Source organism: Camelus ferus, chromosome 17, assembly GCF_009834535.1.
Source record: "Camelus ferus isolate YT-003-E chromosome 17, BCGSAC_Cfer_1.0, whole genome shotgun sequence".
Taxonomy (NCBI): domain Eukaryota; kingdom Metazoa; phylum Chordata; class Mammalia; order Artiodactyla; family Camelidae; genus Camelus; species Camelus ferus.
The window spans coordinates 477,030-502,537 of record NC_045712.1 but is presented as its reverse complement, the minus strand read 5'-3'; the positions used below and the strand labels follow the sequence as shown (position 1 = coordinate 502,537).

The 25,508-nt window shown below is 41.0% G+C and overlaps 1 pseudogene; it reads left to right on the top strand.

Moving 5' to 3' along the window:
• Positions 1-15,138: 15,138 nt before the first annotated feature.
• LOC116657301 lies at positions 15,139-15,956 on the top strand (annotated as a pseudogene).
• The last annotated feature ends 9,552 nt before the right edge of the window (positions 15,957-25,508 follow it).

The window sequence follows — 25,508 nt, the reverse complement described above, 5'->3', positions numbered from 1 at the left end:
GCACCCTGCAGGTCTGTGAACCCTGTACTTGCCCAGCCTCAAGACTGAAGAAAGAGCTCAGAGTCAGCGACAGAGGCATCAATGGTTTAGCATATGGGTATGCTAAAACAAGAGGGTCCTGGAGTTATACCCCACCATGGACAGCAGATGGCAGGCAGGACATAGCAGCAGTCTTCAGTACCAGGGTAAGAAGGAGGTTACCAGTTACAGGGGGACTTGACATCAGGTTGGCTTATCAGTTTACTGGAGAAACCAGCAGAGGAGCTTGCCCCTCACCACCGTTTAGATAAGCTAACATAGTGGAGACATTTTGATCTGAAGATGAGAAAAACCCCTAGCTAGAAGCAGAGGCAAGTACATAGGTGTTTACTGATTAGGTTCTGTAATTAAGAGGGAAAGTCAGTCATGTGAGTAAGGTGAAGGTAAGACAGGGACTAGTCACACAGAAGGTGTACAGAGAGCAAGAGAACAGCCATATTGGATGGCCTGATCATACTGTAACTTAGATGAAATAGACCAATGCCTTGAAAGACACAATTTGCCAAAACTCACACAAGAAGAAATAGACAATCTGAATGAGTCTGTATCTAGTTAAAAAATTGAATCAATAATTAATAGCTTTCCAAAACAGAAAGCACATGCCCAAATAGGTTCACTGGTGAATTCTACCACAAATGTAAGGAAGAAATTATACTAATTGTCTACAACCTCTTTCAGAAGGTTAAAGGAGAGGAAATACTTCCTTACTCATCTTATGAGGCCAGCAGTACCCTAATACCAAAACCAGACAAAGCAAAAAAAGAAAACTACAAATCATTCCTCTCATGGACATAAGTGCAATAATTCTCAATAAAATAGCAAATTGAATCCAAAAAAAATTTATAAAAAGAATTAAACACAATAACCAAGTGGTATTTATTCCATGCATGCAAGGCTGGTTCTGCATTTGAAAGGTAATAATATAATCTATTCCAACCACAAACTAAAAAGGAAAACTTGCATGATCATAGCAATAGATGCAGAAACAGCATTTGACAGACTCCAACACACATTCATAATAATAACTCTCAGTAAACTAGGAACAGAGGGAAACTTCATCAACGTGATAAAGACCACCTCAAAACTAAAGCTAACAGCCACAATGGTGAGAAATGTAAAGCCTTCTTACTATGATCAGGTAGGAGGCCAGGTTATTCCTTCTTACAACTCTTTTTTAACATCAGACTAAAACTCCTTGCTAATGCAATACAAAAAAAGGAAACAAGAGGTACACAGATGGAGAAGGAAGACGTAACAGTGTCTTTGTTTACACAACATGCTCTTCTTTGTAGAAAATCTGAAATAATTGACCAAAAAACCCCCCAAACAAACAAAACTTTCCTGTAACTCATAAACAATTATAAGGTTGAAGGATACAAAATTAATATATAAAAGTCAATTGCTTTCCTCTGTAACAATCTGAAATTACAAACACAATATCATTTACATCAGCACACCAAGAATGAAATACTTAGGAATAAATCTAACAAAATATGTACGTAATCAGTATGAATAAAACCACAAATTCTGATGAATGAACTCAAAGAAGCACTAAATAAATGGAGAGATATTTCATATTCATGGACAGGATGACTCAATATTGTCAATATTTCAGTTCTTCCCAACTCGATCTATAGATTCAGTGTAATCCCATCCAAAATCCCAGCAAGTTGTTTTGTGGGTATCAACAAACCAATGCTAACATTTGTATGAAGAGGCAGAAGACCTTTTAAGACTCACTGTAAAGCTACAGTAATCAGGAGAGTGGGTGTTGGCAAAAGACTAGGCAAATAAGCCGATAGAACACAGTAGAGAGCCCAGAAATATGCTCCCACAAATAGTCCACTGATCTTTGGTGAAGGGGCAAAGGTAACGCAATGGAGCAAAGATAGTCTCTTCAACAAGTGCTACCGGAACAAGTAGACATGCACATGCAAAAAAAAAAAAAAAAAGAAAAGAAAAGAAAAGAAAAGAAAGAAAGACATAGACCTTACAGCTTCACAAAAATTAAATCAAATGGGTCACAGACATAAATGTAAAGTGTAAAACTATGAAATTCATAGACGACAACATAGAAGAAAATCAAAACAACCTTGGGCATGACCTTTTTAGGTGAAGTACCAAAGACACAATCCATGAAAGAAATAATTGATCAGCTGGAATTCATTAAAGTTAAAAACATCTGTTCTGTGAAAGACGATGTCAAGAGAATGATAAGACAAGCCACAGAATGGGAGAAAATACTTACGAAAGATACATCTGGTAAAAAAAAACTATTTTCCAAAATATACAAAGAACTCTTAAAACTCAATGATAAGAAAACAAAAACAACAAAAAATACTGATAAAAAATAGACCAAAGTTCCTAATAAACATCTAACCAAGAAGATACATAGATTTCAAATAAGCTTAAGAAAAGATGATCCATATCATATATCATGAGGGAAATGCAAATTAAAACAGTGAGACACCACTGGACATCTATGAGAATGGCCAAAATCCAGGGCACTGACAGTACCAAACGCTAATGAGGATGTACAATAACAGGAATATTCAAAGATTGCTGGTGAGAATGCAAAATGTTACAGCCATTTTGGAACACAGTTTGATGATTTCCTACAAAACCAAATATACTCTTACCATATGATCCAGCGCTCACACTCCTAGGTATTTACCCAAAGGTGTTAAAAACACGTCCACACAAAAACCTGCACTCAAATGTTGATAGCAGCTCTGTTTATAATTGCCAAAACTTGGGGGCAACCAAGATGCCCTTCAGAAGGTGAAGGATAAATTAAGGTACATCCTGATGGTGGAGTATTAGTAAGCCCTAAAAAATGAGCTGTCAAGTCATGAAAAGACATAGGGGAAACTTAAATGCATATCTCTAAGTAAAAGAAGCCAGTCTGAAAAGGCTATAGGCTGTAGAGTCTAACTACAGAACATTCTGGAAAAGGCAAAACTATGGAGACAATTAGGTCAGCAGTTGTCGGGGGTTGATGGAGAAAGATAAACAAGCAGAGGACAGAGGATTTTTAGGGCATTTTTAGCACTCTGGATGATACTATAATGATGGATATGTGTACATTTGTCCAAACCTGTAAAATATACAAGACCAAGAATGAACTCAAATGTAATCTATGGACTTTGGGTGGTTATGATGAAAAACAGAGAAGACAGCACTGCATGGTGATGTTGAAGGAAACTGTGAGTGCAGGCTTCATCCTTGCTCATAAAGGTACCATTTTAATAAGTGATGTTGATAATGAGAGAGGCTTTGCATACATGGTGGCAGAAGATCTGAAGAGTCTCTTTCCATTCCTCTCAATTTTGTTGTGAATTGACTGCTCTAAAAATTATCTTTTTTTAAAAAATGGATATAAAATATTGCTTCAGCTTTCTTCTCAATTTTCCCTGTGCTTAGACTTTCAAAGGCTCTTTATTTTCTATATTAGTCACATACTTACCATATTCTACTGAATTTTACTATGCGCCTCCAAACAACAGTATGCTCATTAGCTCCTGCCTACAATTTCCATACACCCTGTGTTCCCAACAAGTGTCTCTGTCTTAAGGTGGTTTCCCCAGAAGCAGATCCAGAGGCAAGGATTTGTGTGCAATTGCTTTATTATCTGGGAGATGTCCCTGTGAAGCACCATAAACATTTGGGAAAGGAAGACAGGAAAAAAGAGAAACAATAAGGTTTGTATTATAAGTAGGTTTTAGAATGAGGGCAAATACAGGTCAATCTCACTGGGGAACTCTGGGATACAGTGAGGAACACTCTTCCCTGTTATCCAGTGCCCAACCCCAATTGCTTTCAAGGGGAATATATTCTCCGATCAGTTTGCCACTGGCCAAGAACTGCTCCTGGATGCATTCGCTCCCTAGCATTTTTAGCCTGCCTCATGTATGAACAGATAGAATGTCTCTGGCAGAGTTACAGGTGCTTCCAGCTGAACGCATGCTACCAAAATGATGACTGCCAAGGACATATGGGTGGGCGCTGATGCAGGACTATTTTAGGGCACATGATGCACAGTCTCACTTATATGTCTGTTGCTGTGCTTAAACTGTTACTCATGTAGGGGCTGCCTTTTTGGTTGTTGTTGTTACCAGTGAAATTTTACTCAACCTCTAGTCCCAAGGTCAGCTGTCACTTACTCTAATTCCATCCCTAAGGAAGAATTACAGATTTCCTCCTCTGAACATCTATAGTACTTCCCTAGAGATCAAAATGTCAACCTGTACTCACAGTCTCCTTCCACATCACCATGCAGTGCTGTCATCTCTATTTTACAAATGAGGAAACAGTCACGCAGGTCATGCTCAAGATTATCTGACCCTAAAAGTTGGAGCCCAGACTCCAACCTAGTACTTCTTAACCCAGAATCTTCTACTTGGTTCAAGAAACCAAACAACTTTGAAATGAACTCAACTTGCATCTTTTCTATGAAATAACTGAAGACCAACTGGCCTCAATAAGTCCCCTGGCACTCAGAGAATCAGTACTGCAGTGCAAAGCAGATTTATCTGAAGACACCACTTTATACAAATGATTTCTATATGAATTGCTCCACAAAATCTGAGTGCAGATATGAACATGTCTGTATTTCCTGTCAATAACTCAATCATTACCTGCCTTATGAAAAGAAGTCCAGTTTCTCCCTCTTGATGTGCCTCATTTCCCTGTTTTTTTCCCCCAGAATCATGGCAGTTTACACAAACTGAAAATATTTTACAGCCTTCCACACCCAAGCCTGCAGAGATTCGGTGTCTCAAATAACCACTTCTTTTGCATCCTGCCACAGCACAGTGGACAATGGAAATTGGTCCCACACAGTCTGCTTGTCAATGCTAGTCTCCTGCTGTGACTGTCTCAGAGGTCTAAATGCTACCCAGCTGATTTTCAAGGAATTGCACTCATCTTGTGCCCTCAGGGCGAGGCTCAGCCTTCCAGCACTGATTGAAGCAATTGAAGCAAGGGTGGTTCTGGTACCTATCACTTTATGTAAGGATAATTTTTTTCCTTCCCTATTTTCCCTTCTCAACCCCACTCCCTGTACCCTCAATCCAAAATTAGAGTCCTTGTTCTTTTTGACTCTATTAACAGGTGTGATGCTCAGCCCACAAATTCAATTAAGCAAGAAACAGACAATCCTGTGCATCATAAAACTCTCTTAATTTTTATCGAGACTCACCTTACCCACAAAGTTAGTGGGAAACTTAAGCTCAGTCTTATTTATAATGTTCTGTCTCCTTTTGGGGCCTTGGAGGGTGCCTTGGGATTCAGGAGTGGAAGCTCTCCGATCCTCAAGCACTCGCCCATACAGATAGCCGCTGGGACACCCTCGGCGCTAATGCGCATGCGCCCTTCTAACCCGCTGGCTCACCCGTGCTGGCAGCACGGTGGGGCATGGAAATCCTCTCTGAGCTGATCTATGAATCCGATCGTCTCAGATACCCGCATAGCCATGTCCATTCAGAGATTCTGCCCTCGCTCACCATTCCTGGTGGTGGCCAAGGCCCCAGCCACTACCACACAGGGCGTGTGCGTGCTGTCTTTTTTCTCCCTCCAGACTGATACGTCCCTCCAGTGATATGGGGCTGAGTCCCACTCTGCCTGCTGTTTTGGGTCAAGTATTTTGTCCAATATGCCATTGCTCTCTCCTCTATGGGGCTTTTGAAAATCAAACAGATAAGCTAACAAATAAAAAGCCCAAGAGATTAGCAAGCTCTTTCTACTTCCTGCTTTTTCATACCTCTTTCCTGAGTTGGATGGAAGGAAGAATAATTTAGGGAGAAAAAGATTCCAGAGCAATATTGCAAACTGTTACCTTAGATACACCAACAAGATAAAAATAACCCTTTCTACAGGTTCTGTCTTTACTGTCTATAAAGCTAACACCCTAAACCCTGCTCATGAATACCCCCTTTATACTGCATTTCTCTCCAAATACATCCTTTTGCCCTGTCCTACTCTTGTATATATAAAAAAATTTCAATTCTAGAAAGTCCTGTTCATCTTTCCCCTTTTAAATAATTGCTTCCTAAAAGTCCAAGGTGGTTTTCTGAGTACAAATCTATTCTTTAATGGGCTATTCTAGAAAAAATATATATAAGAAGAAAAAAATGAAATGTGTCAACTGATATAACTTGATAAACCTTAATATCAACACAGTTACTCCCAGAGGACACAGGTGGAGAGGACGGGTAAGCTAATCAGTGATGGGGAAACTTATTTCTGAGTTGGGACCTGGTCTTCTGTTTCTAAATATATCCCTTTATTTTAAAAGACTTAAATATTTCTAGATAAAGCAAACTTTTACTTTTGCCCAAACAGGGGAAGATATTTTTCTGAGTGTCTGTTCTTATATTTTAACAAGCATCATCTTAGACAAAAAAAGAAAAGATCAGAAAATTGCTAAAAAACAAATCTGCTGTTCAGATATAAGGATCATACTTGTCCCTGGGGGCTTTCTTAATCCTGCCTGGGTTTACTTTCTGTGAATCTCTGAGTAATCAGAAGTTACAGGTTGGATGCATTTTGAGCTAGGGACACCCATGGTTTAACTGCTTCATTTTTTTTTTTTTTTTTCATTTCAAAGAAGATGGTCCATCCTAAGTGAAAACTTGTTTGTTTGGTGGTAGAGGATGTTTTCCCCTTTGTTGGTGGTGTTATTGTTGCTGTTGTTTTAATCAGACTGTTATTTAAAACAGAAGCGAACAAGTTTCTTTTTTCATTGCCACCTCCCTCCACCCTTTCCACTCAATCCATGATGCTAAGAAAATACCCTTGTTAGTAAAGTGATTCATCTATTTTTTGTGCAGCTGAGCAGCTGGAAAGATCATTGTAAAGGAATCTTTTCAGATGGTCGGTGTAAGTTAAACTGTCATTAGAAATATGGCAATGCCTCGGGGTCATAGGTATTTTCTGAGGTCTAATGTGTCTTCCAGAGAAAGAAAAAGAAGTTTCCACTCAACAGGGTTCCAAAGAGGACATTTAACTCCAAGCTCCACAATCTGGCATTGGTCCATGCAGCTCCATCTGTCCCTAAAACTGGAAGCCACAGTCAGTTTCTCTTCTCTTCATCCACGTGTTTACTGGAGACGAGTACTTTCTCTACAGACAAGCAGAAAACGCACTCCTCTCTGTTTAAGTAAACATGAAATTCCCACTGTGAACGCCATGACTCTGGGCTTTCTGATGGACAGCTGCCAAGTCTGCATGCTTCTACTCAATAATGTGCTTCGGTTTACAGACTGAATCCCATCACTCCCTCTGAGAGGAAAAGCTCTCAGGGAATGGGAGACAAGACAGTAAAGCATGACGACAGGAAGGCTGAGGAGGACCTGAAGCAAGGCCCGCTATCTGGAGAAGTCAGGTTCAAAGTGAAAGTACAGCAAAGAGAGAAAACACCCATCAAACCTGTTCAAATCTACACTCACAGCATTTTATCTAAAGCCATTCAGAGCGTCTCCTTCCTAAACAAAGGAGTATGGATTGTAAACGTAGGTTGTTCCATATGGTAGCTGAAACAACTTACCTGAAACCCAGCTGTATTTTCTGCAGTTTAGTGTTGGATTATATGAGTCACAACTAGACTTTACAAAGAAAGAGATTATTTCATTGTTTCCTTAAATGTAATAAAAAATTTTCCTGTTTTTAATCAAAGTCAATGCAGTCCAAGTGACTATTATTATATCTGATTTGTAGTTATTTCTCCATGTGTTGTTTTGACCAATTGGAAAAGTATCTCTAAGAAGAGGTACCCAAAGAGGAGATAGTTCCTTTCTTCCTCAGCACTTCTGCTTTAGTAGAGGTGAACCAGAGAAGGGACCATTATTGAAATATTGTCATAATTTTTATGGGTGGTTTGAACTTGTTAAAAGTTGTAACTAGGATTTTCTGTTCAAATTTTCTCCAGCCCACGTATCCAGAACTCATCACGAGAGTGTTAACTAACCACCTTCAAAGTTCCTGAAGGCACACCAGTCAGAATGTCCATCATTCAAAAGTCCACAAATGACAAATGCTGGAGAGGCTGTGGAGAAAGGCGAACCCTCCTACACTGCTGGTGGGAATGCAGTTTGGTGCAGCCACTGTGGATAACAGGATGGAGATTCCTCAAAAGACTAGGAATAGACTTACCATATGACCCAGTAATCCCGCTCCTGGGCATATATCCAGAAGGAACACTACTTCAAAAAGACACCTGCACCCCAATGTTCATAGCAGCACTATTTACAATAGCCAGGACATGGAAACAGCCTAAATGTCCATCAGCAGATGACTGGATAAAGAAGATGTGGTATATTTCTACAATGGAATACTACTCAGCCATAAAATGACAATATAACGCCATTTGCAGCAACATGGATGTCCCTGGAGAATGTCATTCTAAGTGAAGTAAGCCAGAAAGAGAAAGAAAAATACCATATGAGATCGCTCATATGTGGGGAAAAAAAAGAAAGAAAGAAAGAAAGAAGAAAAAGACAAATGAACATAAATACAAAACAGAAACAGACTCATAGACATGGAATACAAACTTGTGGTTACCAGGAGGAAGAGGGGTGGGAAGAGACAGACCAGGAGTTTGAAATTTGTAGATACTGACAGGTATATGAAGAATAGATAAACAAGGTTGTGCTGTATAGCACAAGGAAATATATACAAGATCATTTGGTAGCTCACAGTGAAGAAGAATGTGACAATGAATATAGGTATGTTCATTTATAACTGAAAAGTTGTGCTCTACACTGGAAATTGACACAACACTTTAAACTGACTATAACTCAAAAAAAGAAAAAAGTTCCTGAAGGCACTTATACTTGAGAAGAATAAATAATTTGTCAATCAGAATGGATGTTGTTGTGTAACCAGTGTCTGTGTGTGTGTGTGTGTAAGACAGAGCAGGAGAAGGTGCAGAAAAGAGAGAACACATTAAGATAGACAATAAGACGGAGAAGTGGAATGGGTCTGTCCATGGCACCCTAAAGTAAAAAAGAACCTGGAGAGAACTTTGGAAGCAGTGTAGTATCCATCCGCTTAGTCTTTTACCCTTCCATAGCTGGATCTGAGTGCCCAAGATGTGCCAGACACTGAGGACCAGGGGGCTTGATGCCAACAAGCCAGGTCAGAAGCAATCCAGTGGCTGGATATGTGGGCTGGAGAAAATTTGAACAGAAAAGACTTGAACCCAGAATCAAGAGATCTGACTTAACTGCAAGTCCTTAGGCTTTGAAACCATGTCACCTGTGAAACGGCCACCCTATCCTGTCCCTCCAAACACCCAGGCTACTTGAAAATTGTCCTCTGAATGCAGCTTGCACATGGTTGCATGTGAAACCCCATTCCCCCTTCACTTTAATTAAATCATTATTCCTTTCACTAACTCTGCCTGCCTGACAAGTTCCCACTCATCTTTCAGGACATAACACCTAAATGTCAGCCTCTGGGAAGCTTTCTGCCTGACTCTCGGCAGGCAGGGCCTCACTTCTCTGCCTCACCAGACTTGTAATGTTCCTCTGTTCGATGGTCCTTTTCCCCACTGGGCTGGAGGCTTCCAAAAGGCAGAGGTTGGGATCTGTTTGGCTTAGCCTTCTCAGCACCTGGCATGGCTTCTGGAACAAAACAGGTAGTATCAGGAGGTGAGAGAATGAATCAGTGATGGGAAGAACTAATTCCAAGCAAAATAAGGAATGTCATGCTCCCTGACTCTGAGAGCTTTAAAGCCTGTGAGAATGCCTCAAGTACATAAAATCCCACACAATTATTAGCAAACAACTGCACATTGTAGTGCCAATATATACTAGGCATAAAGTGTGCACTGTTAGGTACCAAGCCAAGGTTAGATGGTGTGTGCTTCTTGTGGCTTTATTAAAAAGCTCTTATTAAAATAATCCTGTCTCTCCATTTTAAATATAGTCTCCAGGAGACTTCAATTTCCCTGAAATTTCAATTAATAATTCCATTTGTCCCAGTAATACAATATGTGTCAAACATCACAATGTCTAAAAGAGATCGATTAATTTGCCTTGACACAAAAAAGAAGGGATTGATGAAAAAAATCTCTGAAAAGAGATTTTGATGCCAAATTAAGATTTCAAAGTAAATCGATAAAGAGCAGCTTAAGAATAGGCATATTTCCCTGTGAAGCTGTTTTCAGGCACTGCATTCGACACACCATGTGTCCTGGGTTCTCCTTGTGTCCCCGCCCCTCAGCGCTTGAATTCTGACTTGGTCTCTGTACCCGCTCCTCACATGTACAAGTTTGGTCTTGCTTCAAGCTCTCTAGGCTTTTAAATATATTCTTTGTTCCCATTATTGCATATATTTCTGCTAATTGGGTTTTGAGACGTATCTTCTTACAGCAGTTCTAATTTTGTTCAAGCTAGTTTTCCTCAGGCTACTTTAGATAAATCCACTGATGCAGGACCCTCTGACCTCAGGGTTTATCTTTTGCTTAGTCAGAGCCCAGCAACTCATGAATGTGACATACGGTGTCATCAGAGTGCCCACAGCTCTGAGCCCAATGCCTGGCAGCTTGAGGGCACTCAAGAAATATACGTAAAAATGTATTCATTGTGTATTTGTTTTCTTATCTATAGTGTGACTATAGCTTTTATCATATTGAGCCAGCGATAATAGAGTATCAATGAGATTTTAAGCCAGGATAAGGATCACATACACACACACACACAAAGACAGAATGAAATTTAGGAGCAAGTCAGTGGGGCAGTGTGGAGTAAGAAAGGAAAAAGAAACAAAAGTAAAAATAAGAGGCAGAGGTGGATTTGAGGAAAAGCTAATGAAAATTAATCTCAGGGCCCCTCATTTGTATACGCCCTTCCAAGACCGTATACCTAATTTTACATTTATAACTTTATATTCTATTTCTTAAAGAGGCCACTAAGCATTATATAACCTGAAAGTCCCATAGAAGTGAGGTCCAGCCCAGTGAGGGATAACGGCGGTAACAGTTACCCGTGCTGTCACTCAGCAAATGTTTATTAAGAGCCAGGTTCCTTTGTTCATCACTGGAGACCTAATGTCATATAAGAAAGTCTGACAAGTATGTTACTTATTAACAATTTTATTCATATCTCACATTTGCACATTACTTTCAAGTGCACAAAGTATACATGCCTCATCGAGGGATCCTCACTACAAGTCAGTAAGTGGATCTTCCTAATAATACAAGCAAGAGCTATCCGTTCCATTGCACAGATGAAGAAACTGAGACACAGAGAGGCAAACATCATTGTGGTAGGCAGAAAAATGTGTGCCCCCTATCCTTGATGTCCAGGCACTAAGGTCTGAAACCTGCAAATGTTACCTTATATGGCAAAATGGATTCTGTAGATGTGATCAAGTTTACAGGCTTTGAGATAAAAAGTGTTCTGGATTTTCCAGGTGAGCCCAATCTCTTCATTGGAGTGTTTAGTAAGTGGGGGATACTAAAAGCGGAGGGTTAGAGAGATGAAACAGAAGAAGAAAGAGGAGAAATGAGAAGCATGGGAGGAATGAGACTCACAATTGTCACATTAAAGTTGGATGAAAAGGGACCACAAGCCAAGGAAAGCAAGTAGCCTCTAAAATGTGGGGGAATAGCTCTCAGCTGACAGCCAGCAACAAAATGGGAACTCAGTCCTACAACCACCAGGAACTGAGTTCTGTCAACAACTCAAATGAGCAAGGAGTTGGATCCTGAAAGGAATCCCAAGCGCCCCCTGACAGGAACGCAGCCTTGCTAACACTTTGATTATAGCCTAGTAAGATCAGTAAGCAGCCTGACTTCTGACCAACAGAGCTATAAAATAGTACCTTTGTGTTGTTTGAAGCTGCTTAGTTTATGGGAACTTGTCACATCCATAATAGAAAAACTAACACAATCATTTCTAGACCAAAGACTATCATGCTGAACAAAGATAGGACTAGAACTCTGAGTTCTTGACTATTAGCCCAACTTTGATGAAGGGGTGACTCAAAAGAGATAAGAAATCTAAAACAAAGGAAGTACCCAAGCATGGAGGTTTGATAAATCAAAACCCAGACAAGCAATTCAGAATCAAAGTCAAAGAAAAATCAGTAACTAAAGCAACAAATAACCAGCCACCAGAGCCAAAGCCTGTGCCAGATGAGCACACCCTTCTACGTGTGTTTCTTCTTCAGCCAAAAATAGGGGCAGACACCCTAGAACATGCTTAGTACATAGGAAACAGTAAAAGCAATATTCAGTGGAAATTTATAATATTAAGTAATATTTTAAAAGTGAATGAAAATTAATAATTTAATGGCCTAACTTTAGAATTTGGAGCAAAAAGAGAACAAAATAAACCCAAGAAAGTATAATTAAAGATATAATAAACAGAGGAGCAAAATTAATAAACTAGAGGATAATATGGAGAGAACCAACACAAACAAAACTGGTTGTTTGAAAAAATAGTGAACTACAAAAGCAGTTACACAGATGGCAAATAAACTTATGAAAAGATAATCTATATCATATGTCATCAGGGAAATGAAAATTAAAACAAGACACTACTTCATACCTATTAGAATGGCCCAAACCTAGCACACTGGCAACATCAGATACCAATGAGCATGGGAAGCAGTGGAGACTGCTCATACATTGCTGGTGAGAACGCAAAATGGTACTTTGATTTTGGAAGACAGTTTGGTGGTTCTTATAAATCTCAACATATTCTCCGCATATAAATCAACAATGGGTTTCACTCAAGGGAGTTAAAAACATATGACCACAAAAGCCTACACACAAAAGTTCAAAAGAGTTCTATTTATAATTGCCCAAACTTGGAAGCAACCAAGATGTCTTTCAGTAGGTGAATGGATAAATAAGCTGTAGTGGGTCCAGACAATGGGATATTAGGCAGTGCTAAAGAGAAATGAGTTATTAAGCCATGTAAAGACATAGAGGAAACTTAAATGTATATTGTTAAGTGAAAGAAGCCAGTCTGAAAAGGCTACATACATGATTCCAGCTCTAGGACATTTTATGAAAGACAATACTATAGACATAACAAAAGATTGAGTGGTTTCCATTGGTTGCTGGGGGGTCAGTGTTGGGAAATGGATAAATAGGTGGAGCACAGAGGATTTCTAGGAAGGTGAAAATAAACTGTATGATATTATAGTGATAGATACATATTATAAATTTGTCCAAACCCACAGAATTTACAGCACCAAGTGTGAACCCTAGTGCAAACTATAGAGTTTGGGTAATTACGATATGTCAATGATTGTACATTAATTGTAACAAATGTCCCACTCTGTTGGGTAATGTTGATCATGGGGGAGGCTGTGCGTGTGTAGGAGTGGGGGGTGTATGGAAAATCTCTGTATCTTCCTCTCAATTTTGCTGTGAATCTAAAAGGGCTCTAAAAAACCATTTGTTTTTTTTTTTTTAATAAATCAGGGAAAGTTTGGATTTAGTATTTAAGTAAAGAAAGCTAAAGATGACACATATACGCTATGTGATGAATGAGGAGGGAACAACTACGGTTTAGGAGATGTTGGTGCTTTGTTCAAATACCCTCCTGGCCACTGCTGTGAGCCTCACAAGGGTGGTCTCCTTTGTGCAACAGGAGCCACTGCTCTCCAGGTAGGGTTATGGACAGTTCAGTTAACTGTCTCAGTTCCCTATCATAGGGCTGAGGGAAAGAAGGATCAGAAGTTTGAGAAGGAATATTTTGAGGATGAACTAGTATGGTAAATGAGAAGTTGGAGCCACAAGGCCATAAAAAGTCATTTCACTTAACTGTTAGACCAGCTCTAGGCTGCGCCCAGGCTCTGCCCTATTGCTGAGGCACAGAGGCCATGACATGTCCTCTGGGAAGACTCCTTTCTCATACCCCCAATGAACGCCCCGATTCCTGACTAGGTGCCTGCTCTCTCTGCTGACATAAAACCCAAACTGTGTCCTTTCACATCACTTGTGACACTGTATTATAACTGCCTGCGTAGTTACCTGTAACCCCTACTGGACAATCATTTCCATTAAAGCAAAGACTGTATCTTTGCCATCACTGTACTTTCATTATTTATTACCCACCATATAATAGGTACTTAGTAAATATTTGTCACATTTTTGAAGGACAAGACCCAAAACCAGAGATAGGAATGGGCAAGCCTTGGTTCTTAGAGCAAAGAAGTATTTCAGAGTGTGATCAAAGAAACACACAGGGTAGCAAAAATATGTCACCAAATCCTCACAGGGGCAAATCTGAATCTAAAGTTCTTTGCTGAGTCTGTGAAAGTCAGCAGGAGGAAAGCAGAGCGACAAAGCCAAGTGCAAGATGGAAGCATGCAGTCTGAATCCATCCTCACAGGCCTGGTCACTTGGGTCAAGGGTAGTTTTAGAAGGATAGACACCCTTCTGCCCAACTGAAAGACACAGTTCTATGAGCCCGGCATTGGCCAGAGGCTGCATGATGGTTTTGAGCTAAGATTTATCTGATAAAGAATGTCCTTTCTCTAGCCAGCATACACACTTGGGAATATGTATTATTTTATTTACACTAATGGTCTGGGCACAAAGAAGTTTCATGATGAAACAGACCAATGGGTACAATAAATCCTGAGAAAGCAGGCAACAGCTTCTTTGTGCTGCCTTTCTTGCCACCTATTTGAGACAGTCATTGCATATAATTAGAGTATTTCTTTGTGTGAAAATCTCCCCTTTGTACGTCACGTGTGAACCCAAATATTTTGAGCTATGCCCCAGCATGAATACAGATGAAGCATAATTATAAAGGAATTTAATGTTCACGTAGCCAAGAATCATGGCACACGCACTGATGTCACCAGAAAAAGAGTACATTCCAACCTTTGCAATAAGTGACATGCACTGATTTCTCCTCGTTTTCCCTGGGTGCCTCCTGCAGTCTCTAAGAAGCAGGCTTCACCGCCACGCTGAGTGTTACACTCAAGGTTAATTTGGTTGCGGCTGTGGTATATTTTATATTTTATATTTTATATTTTATATTTTATATTTTATAATATATAAATATATTATATTTTCACTGATATCCGTGCAGTGAAAAATGCTATTTACACTTCTGTGTGAGACGGACGTGAATGACGCAGCCCGCAATAGGGCTGCCTCTGAAGGACATGGAGCTGTACTTTGCTGAGGCGTAAGAATGTCACATGTCACATGAGCCCCTTCTCCTTAGATGGAAGCTTCCAGGTCAAAGTCGAATACTCGGTGGACCTGTTTACATAGGATTACAGGATGCTGAGGTTTGACTCTTCTGGTTGTTGAAAATAATGGATTGGATGGTCATTTTGTTTTGTTTTTGTTTTTGTTTTTTATCCCTCTACTCTGTTGATCTATTTGACTCAAAACTATAGGTTGTATGGATAGCTCTAAAACTCAGCTTATATCAACTTCAAGACAACAAAGGACCTTTTTTGCTCAGCTGCCAAGGTGCTCGGTCCCTCTGAGGGCGCTAAGGCCATGGTGGGGTGAAGCCCCCATGTCCCCCGGAGCTCAGCACGGCAGCACCCGCCAGGAGCCTGCCCGCGCCCCAGCCTCGTCTCCCAGCTCGCCTGCATCTGCTCGGCCCTCCTTCCGCACCACGATGACGTGACGGTCACGGAGGACAAGCTCAATGCCCGTTAAAGCAGCCGGTGTGAATGCCGAACTTTTCTGGCCTGGCTTGTTTGCAGAAGCTCTGGCCAACATCAGCACCGGCGGCCTCATCTGCAACGTGGGGGCCGGTGGCCACCGCCCCCAGCCCCCCCCGTATCTGGCACCGCCCCCACAGGGGCCCCGCCCCCTCCAGGCCCCGCCCCCGCCGCCGTGCCGCCCCCACCAAGGAGGAGAAAGCGGAAGCAAAGAAAGACGGATCGAGGAGTCTGATGATGACATGGGCTTTGGGCTTTTTGACTAAACCTTTGCAGGAACACATTCAATAAAAAGCTGAGTTCTTTGCTGCTGTTGGTCTTGATTAAAAAAAAAAAGTAACAGCAACAACGGACCTGAAGCCTGGTTAGCCTTAGTGCAGATGTAAAACAAGAGGGAGTAATTTACCAGTTTATCGTCTAATGTGAGACTCACCCAACTATCTTTGTGTGGACGGATGTGACGCTGATGGAAAAGGTGGCTTCAGAGGAGGGGAATTAACTGGCTCGGACGGAACGGATGAGGGACATCTAAGCGGTCAGACCTACAGCCTCTTCCCGCTGATTCAGTGATGCCTCGTGCGGCTGGCCGGAGGGTGGAGTATGCCCCAGGCACTTTCTAACTCTAAGTGTCTGGGTTAGAACAGCTGTGATTTTGCATTTCTCTTGCTGCCTTGTGCCTCTATATGTTTGCACTCAGAAGATAAAAAGAACATGTCACAGAGTCTCTGTAAATGGAGCACAGGAAGAATAAATTATCTTATTTTTTTTATTAAAAATATGTACAACCATGGGGAAGACTTACTTTTTTGTCCATCCCTGTAAGTCTTTTCATCTCAGGGTCACTTGCTGCACAAGAGAGGCACCTTCAGCTTCTTCTTCGTTTTGGTTTTTTTTTTTTTTTTTTTATACAAAACTCAGCTACTTCCTCACATATTACCATTTTGAACATTTTTTTTTTTGAAACAATAGATGGTGTTGGCTCCTAACAGGACAACAGCTTTTGGCTCCGAACTAGACATTCCCTCCCCATCTCCCCAAATCTAAAGTTCTTCTTGCTACCAGTGGCCTCCGTTTCAAAAATGCTCATTACTTTAAATAGACGGTGGCATATAGTGCATCACAGCACTGAGATTACCTCTCTTCGCTGTTAAAAAAAACCAAAATTAATCAACGGTTTCATATTTTAGAGACTTGGAGAGCACAAGGTGGTCCTGTCCCAGCGCCAGAATAAAAGCCCTGTAAAGCATTTAAGAAGTTTATTCATCCCAAGACATGAAAACAGAACCCACCTTAGCTTTCGTTTGAGTTATGCACACTCAGTGAATGGAAGGTAGACCACTCAACTAAAATAGAAATTTAAGTAGGAAAGTCTGGAGATCAGGAGAAAAGTCCAGGCTAAAATATACTTTTAAAAGCCATCACTATAAAGATGGTATTGAAGTGCTGAGAAATTGATGTCACCTCTTGAGAGAGGGCATAGATAGAGAAGGTGGCACAAGATGAGATGGAAATCAGAAAGGAGTCTATGAGATGGAGTGGCCTGTCGGGTGGAAGAAAGGGCAGATGAAAACAAGCCAAAAGAAGAAACAAACAAAAACTGTGAAGGAGCTGGGAAAATGTTGTGTTCATGGTGACAAAGATGAGGTCAAAGAATGGCACCCTGGATTGAGCAACATGGGAGTCACTGAGCAGGGCAATTATGACGGAGTCCTAAGTCCAGTTCAGGCTGTTGATGAGGAAAGTGAACGTGAATGACAGAGCACAGAGACACTCTGACATCCAAGCTCTGTGACGGCAGAGATTTTATAGTTAATGCTTCTTTTGGTTCTCCAATGTCTAACACCTTACCCGGCATAGATAAAATGGGTGCTCCTGGAGATGAGTATGACCTTTGGATAGTTCCCATTTTTTGGCAATTATGAATAAAGCCTTTATAATTTTTAGATAGGTTTTTGTGTGAATTTAAAATTTCCATTTCCCTTTGGTAATATCTAGGGTTGGGCTTGATGGGTCATATATCAAGTGTATGTTTAACATTTTTAAAAACTTGCTGTGCCTTTTGTCAAAGTGGCTGTGCTCTTTCTTCTTCATTCTCACCAGCAACGTATGGGAGCCCCATGTGCCCCAGCGTTTCATTAGTAGTAGTGGTGGTGGTGGTATTTTAACCATTCCAGGGGGCATGCAGTGCTAGGTCATTATCATTTAATTTGCATTTCCCTAAGGACTAAGGATATTTAGTATCTTTTCATGTGAATCTTCATTGGATTTTTTTTTTATTGAGTATATTCAGTTTACAATGTTGTGTCAAATTCCAGTGTAGAGCACAATTTTTCAGTTATACATGAACATACATATATTCATTGTCACTTTTTTTTTTCACTGTGAGCTACCACAAGATCTTGTATATATTTCCCTGTGCTATACAGTATAATCTTGTTTATCTATTCTACATATGCCTGTCAGTATCTACAAATTTCAAACTCCCAGTCTGTCCGTTCCCACCTCCGTCCCCCTGGCAACCACGAGTTTGTATTCTATGTCTATGAGTCTGTTTCTGTTTGATATTTATGTTCATTTGTCTTTTTATTTCTCTCTTTCTTTCTCTCTCTTTCCTTCTTTCTTTTTTCTTCCTTCCTTCCTTCCTTTCTTTTTAGATTCCACATATAAGCAATCTCATATAGCATTTTTTTTTTCTTTCTGGCTTACTTCACTTAGAATGACATTCTGCAGAGACATCCATGTTGCAGCAAATGGTGTTATGTTGTCATTTTTTGAATCTTCATTGGATTTTAAGCTCCACTAAGACAGGGTTTACATGTTCATGCTGACCACTGAACCCTCAGCTCTCAATTCTTGGCATATATTGATTTTCAAAAAGTTCTTGTTAAACAAAAGAACAGGAGAACCACAAGAAGTTACAGAGCCCAGTCTTTATTCCTGGTCTTGCTAGCCTCCATAAAAGTCAGAGAAAATGAAAAGACAGGAAGTAAAAGGAATGCCTAAATTACAAGGATTCCTTGCTTCAAGGCATAGTCAGGACAAGAATGGTAACTCGGAGGCAGGCTGTGGTCACTGCTGCCACACCAGAAAACGCAGTCTGAGCTGGAGATAGGAAGCATCAAGTGCTCAGAAGTGCTCAGCATCCCAAACAAGGAGGTGCCCATGACAACCAATCAGGCTCCAGCAACATCAATATCACTCTCTCAGAGGCCAAACAGGTATGAGACCCCTCACCCCCTCCCTCTCCACCTTCCTCCTTCTCTTTCGCATCATCATCACACCTATTGAGCAATGACGGTGTGCCAGCACCATTCCACAAGCACTTTGCGAGAAGTGTGTCATGTAGTCCTCACAACAGCTCTGAGAACCTTGTACTATTATTGTTCTCGTTTTGTAAATACCTAACGAATGCTTACAGCCTGCTGAAGGTCATAGCTGACCTTCACGACTGCCCTGTAAGACAGCGAAGCCCCTGCTTCTGTTCTCTACACAGCCGCCTGCTCAGTGAGATTTCTTTGCTGTCTCTTCCAACAAGATTCATCCTACAGTAATCTAATTCCAGTTTGCCCGTTTCCTTGGACGTGAGGCCCTCAGGCCAGCCTACTGCTTAGATCAGTCAGGTAATACGATTTCAGGGACACTGGGGAGGCCCAGATGGCCTAAATTCTCTCTGACACAATGATCGATACATATTTCATCCTTTAACTTAAGACTTTGGGCTGCAAGGTTGCCAAAGAAAGATAATGTCTTAGTTGCTTATGAAGTTAATCTGGTGGGAAAATCCTAAGAGAAGGTTTTGATGGAAGGAGGGGGAAAAAGAAACATGTGAACAGCGAGTACTTGACAGAGATATAGGAGAAAAGATACAAACTAGAGAGACTAGAGGCACCAAAGATAGAGTTTTTGATATGTATTTAGTGAATAAAAATGAATAGTAAAAGATAACCTGGAGCCACTTCTCAAGTTTACCCGCTGGGAGCTCTGGCTTTTCTTGTGCTCAGCATTCTTCCTGGCAGAGGGACAGGCTAAGGAGTCCCCTGCATCAGCTCTATCCTTCAACCTAGTCAATGGGGGAGCCCTGATGGATGGAGACTCATCCAGTATGAAAGCTAAAGAAGTAACTGCCAGGTGATTCCCCCTACTTGCATCGGCTTTGATTCCACTGAGCTGAATGTCATCTTGCTCAAAGAGATCATCAAATGGCTTTTGAGCAGCTTGAGGTTCAACAAAGTGCAACACAGTTTTCCTCTGGAACTTTCCCCTTAGTCTTTGTGACCAAACAGCCAAAGTAAAATGCATTTGTGGAACTGGCTAAAACAGAGAGATGAAAACACAGAGTGTGGTTGGCCAGAGCAAGTCCTTCACCTACCACAGTTTAAGAGTTTGAGGCTCTTGAGGATGAAGCAGAGATACCAGGAGGCACAGACAGTCTATGTGGTGGGGAGACTGTGACGATAGTGGGTCATGGATGTGATCAGGAAGAGCAGAAAACCTTGGGAATGGAATACAGACAAACTAGGAGCTTCTACACCTCCTACTCCTAATTCCTTCTACACTGGAATTGAACACTGACTCATCCAGACCCTTTTTCATGCAGGCTAATCTGTCCACTTGTATTTACAGGAACAGATGATATAACCAGGAGTGGTAATGCAAGTAACCAAGAGTGGAAACTGGAGGGTGAAGTTTGGAGAAGAAAATGAGTTTTGCATTATGTATACTATGAATTTCTGGTAGAGCATTCACATGAAGATATCCAGTGGGGACATGAGTCTAGAAATTTAAAGAACTACTTGGGTCTGGACCCAGAGATTTCAGAGTTATCAGCAAGTGGATTGCAATCAAAATCAGTCCAGTGCAGCTCTCATTCAGGAACCAGTCACCCTTGCTCACCTTGCTGAATTTGCCAGACACTGGACTTGATTATGCTCCAGTTCCTGCATCTGGATCCCTGCCCTATCCACAACTCCTCAACTCCTCTTTTGGTCCCTTACATCATTATTCTAAGACTGAGAAACCCTCCCTTGCTCTTCTGGTACCTTCCCAACTGCCCCTTAACCCTGCCCTATGTGAGATAAAGATTGACCCCCCCATGACTGTGCCTGGTGTATTTGCCCATCACTACATTGTGGGCGCTTTCTGGCCTTTGCTTCTCCAGAGGAGAGTTTCACTGATCTCCACTCCTCATGCAGAGGTTACATGTCCCATCTGGGCATCATTGCTAGAGCCACTTCTGAGACCATCCCTGAGGTCCATCCCTATAGCTGTCTGACCTCCAATTCTATCTTCACCAAGCTGCCATGTAAGGAACACACTGATTATCCTGGATCCATCTCATCCAGTCTTTTCTTAGTCCTTTTTCTGCCTCTCTAAACAACACTCCTTAGCATCCATCCAAATTCTTCTGTTCTCATTCCCTTGGCTCCAACTCTGCGTCCCACTTTCTCTGTAACTGGAAAACTGCTGCTTCTCCTTTGAGCTTCTGACAAACCTACCCAGCTCTTTCATGTATGACCAAAACTTAAGGTTGGAATTCCCGGGAAACAGACCCTCAGCTGGAGATCCGCAGGCGGGAGGCTTATTGGGGGCACTCAATGGAGCAACACTGGTCAGGAAGTGAGGGGAGCAGGACGGGCTGGGCCGAGGGGGAAGCTGGACTGTGTTGCTTTTGCACCCGGGGTCTTAGCCAATCCTATATGGGCTCTGATGCTGGATGGCACATCAGAGTTACCTTGAACTGGGGCAAAAGGACCAGGCCTTTAAGACTCCCCAACAACCAGTCATTGGACAGAGGCTACTCCCAGGAATGGTGAAACACTCTGGGCAAACAGTTCCTTTCAGCTAAGACCCATTAACAGGGAGAGGAACCCTCCACTGCCAGGCGCCGAGGGTTCAGTCGTAAAGAAAGATCTGGGTGCCCTGCTCCACCCACCATATCTGTCACTGACTGACAAACCCAGCCCCATTCCTCCTTCATTTGATACAAGTGCAGACTAGCTTCACACTGAAAGTAAAAATCTTTCCTGCCTCTCCTTCTCCATCAAGTATAAACACCCGACTTAAATATGCAGTTGTTACCAGCTGTGTGTTGCAGCCCTCATGACCACTGTGTACAAAACAAGACCTTCAGTACCAAGTGAATACCATGGATATAAATCAATAAGCTATTAAACTCTCATGGCTGCTTTATTCTAAACCATTCTAGTCCACTGGGAACTCTAGGTGTTATTAACATAGCAGGCTGTAACAGAAACATCCAATCCATTACATCAAGTTTAGTACTTGGTTAATACACTTTAATAATAATAATAATAAAAACCTCAGGGACCTTAAAACTCTACCCCCAAACACATCGATATTGTGTATGAAAAATTTTAAATTTTGCAGTGCGAGAAGAAAAGGTTATACCCTCTATGAAACAACTACTTATCCAAAATTTTGAGTAAGAAACAGTGTTCCTCAAATATGTACTGTGAACACCAGGAAAAAACATACCACGCTTATTGTCAGGAAACCTAGACTTGAGATCAAGTTAAGCACACTTGCTCGCTATGTGATCTTCTACAAAGTAAAACCCATTTTGAACCTAAATTATTCTCATCTGTAAAATGGTAATGATAATAATGATGAGATCGACCTCATAAAGTTAACTGAAAAATTGCATAGCATTAACAATCACAAAATTAATATTGATTAATTATTAACAAATTGATTAATTGCTTGTTAATCATTCTGCTAATTGCATTACATGTATTTTCATATTTTAAGCCTTAGTATAACTCTGAGAAGTACGTACTCTTATTCTTTCTATTTTAAGGAATAAGCAAAGTGAAACCTGCAAAGGTTACATAGCTTCCCCGAGGCCACACAGCTAGTAACCACCAGGTCTGTCTAATTCCAGAGACCATGATTTAATTCTCTTCTGTGTTCCCTCAGTAAAATGTACCCAAAAGTATTTTAAAGCTGGAAAAGCCTCATTTAAAATGTTCCTTAGTATTGTCTTTTGTCTTTGTTGAGCTCCTTTTGTCCCTGGGCCTATCTCTATGGTGAGAAGGTAATTCATGTAGGTTCCATGTTGTCTGTCACCTTGTCTGGTCAGTCCATTCTGGTTATTCTTTATACTGGTAAGAGGCAAGGGTGGTGACAGCATTTTCTGGCACTGAAATGACATGAAAGTTGAACCCACATTTCCTGGCACTATCTGATGGCAAAGTCATTCCCAAAGTCCAATGAATCAACTCCAAACATAAGCTTTAGCACCATTTAGTAATTTTTACAAGACTGAGGACACATCGCATTTTTAAAGTGATACTTCTCACTAATTCATTTGTACATTGGTGAACATCCAATGATATGAACATCTTAACCCTTTTTGTAAATTCAGAAAGGTGCTACTATCTAAATATACTTTATTATTCCAGTGATGTGATGGGAAATCTCAGCCTCAATCCTTTTTTAATTACTCTATTTCACTGTGCCCCCCCAAATCTGTTTCAAAATATATCCAAAATATTACCTATTTGCCTGCAAAAATTGGATTAAGGGGATTTTAGAAAAAAATGCAGTTACTTTTTTTTAAGATTCAAAGAAACTAATTGCTCACTTAATTTTTCCAAGGTCTCTGAAAATTCAAAAGAGGGGCTACACAGATTCTGGACTTTACAAAAGAAATTAACTTCCCAGATTAATACATTGTTTGCCAAGTTTCAGTTTAGAGTGAATTTTTACGACCAAGTTATAAAACTCCTGAAAAGACCAGGGGGACTAAGAATGGAAAAGCTCAGAGGATTCCAATATATCTGATGATAACCTAAGAGCCAAAACCACATGAGATTGCTCTCCCAAATGGTGAAAAAAGGGACAGAGTCAGTTCATATGGTAAAATAAATGATATATTTTATAGTGTTCATATATTTTGAAAGGCATGCCATAGGGTATTCTGTAAAACTTTATTTGTGTCTGTGGGGGACTGAATGACTCATTGGCTGGTAAAGGGATACAGAGCTCTCTGCTTTGGGGCCACTGATACAAATCTTCCCTGGAAAGAGAGTGAGATAAAATTGTTACAATGGATCAACTTTTGTTTAATCCCCACTCACCACCCACCGCTGCACTCTGCATACCCGGTGACTTGCCCCATCCTCCCATCTTACAGCTGAAAAACCTCCCATTTATAATTGAAAGATACGTACATGTTTAATAAAGTAAAAATCGATGATTCTCATTTATTTTATCTCTGTCAGTCAATAAATAATTTGTGGAAAATTTAACATCAAGAAACTAATGTCACATATCACAACTTATTAGCAAATGTTATAAAAGGACCTCCTTTGTGCTTAAAATATTGGCAGAAAATATAAGGAAAGTACCCATCTGATGAAAATGTATTCAGAGAACAAATAACCAAACTGAGTATTTAAAGGAAGTAGAGGAACAGGAAACACATTCATTGGGCACTTTCTATGGCCTGAGTGTCAGCTAAGTTCTTCCACTTCTCATTACCCTCTGAAATAGCTGTAGTTTTTTTAACATGTTGACAGATGAGGAAACTGAGGCTTAAATAAATTAAGTTGCTCAAGAGATAGGGCTTAGACTGAAACATAGATCTCTATGATTCTGCAATCTGTCTCTCATTTTACCCTCCAGCTGCTGAGAGTATGCTAAAGAAATAAAACTCACTGTCCTCTGCCCCTAGCAAATTAAAACAACTGTGTTGCCAGCGAGTCTCCACTATTCAGTTTTCCAAACACAAATAGTCTATTCTTACAGGGCAGATCTCCACCCAAAATTTGGAGTGCGTTAGTGACCTGATTCTAAATCTTCCATGGGAGCACACCCCAAAATGACAAAAGATGAGCATCTCCATTCATAGAAAGTGCTTCCCCTAGTGGCCAATCTAGCCTGTGACACCCAGAGCAGATAATTTTTAACACATCCTTGTCTCCATGACATTATTTTCAGGAATCATCAAGAAATAAATAAGGAATAGAAAACAAGTGCAGGCAGAGGAAAGCTTTTTTTATTGAAATATATATAAATTATGTAGGTAACTGTCCAGTAACTAAGACCAATGTGACACGGTGATTTTTCGTTTTTGTTTTTTAGTTTTAAAACAATATAAAAAGAAATTAAATTGAAGTTAAAGCTGTTATTCAATTGCAGTAAAATATTTCACGTTTAAACAATTTGCACTTCCGAAGACCTTTGTAGTTCACGTTTTATATTCTAAACACAGATTTAAAATGCCAGGGCAGATCTGCACCCAGGGCAGACCGCGTTCACTGCCCCCACTCTCCGTGCGCCAGTAGCGCAGGTGCCTGTTTAATACAGACTCACCAGGGAGAGAAGCAAGATAGCGGAGTAGGAGGACGCTTGTGGCTCACACTCTCCCACAAATACATGAAAACTCACATCTACGGACCCACTCAGACAGCCAGAGCACCTGCCAAACTCTGACAGAACATCGCCGTCTTCAAAAGACAAAGATGCCAAAAATCTGGTAGGAGAAAAGGGAAAAAGAAAGGAGAAAAGGCAAAATAGTGCGGGACGGGTCCCATGGGGAGGGAGCGGCAAAGGAGGACTGGTGATTGTTCGCTGGGGCGCCCCTCTCCAATGGAGAGGCCAGCAGGACAGAGGGGGAGCCTCCAAGGCTCAGATCTGCCCCGAGCACCCCTTGACGGACAGAACTGAGTTAAAGGGGCACAGGGGGTCCCCACGACACCCAACCCGAGACACCAGCCAGCAGCTGGGGCCAGGACAGGAGGCCCGAGCCGGGCGGAGGATGGAGGCAACTGCACTGAGGCAGCCCAGGGGACTGC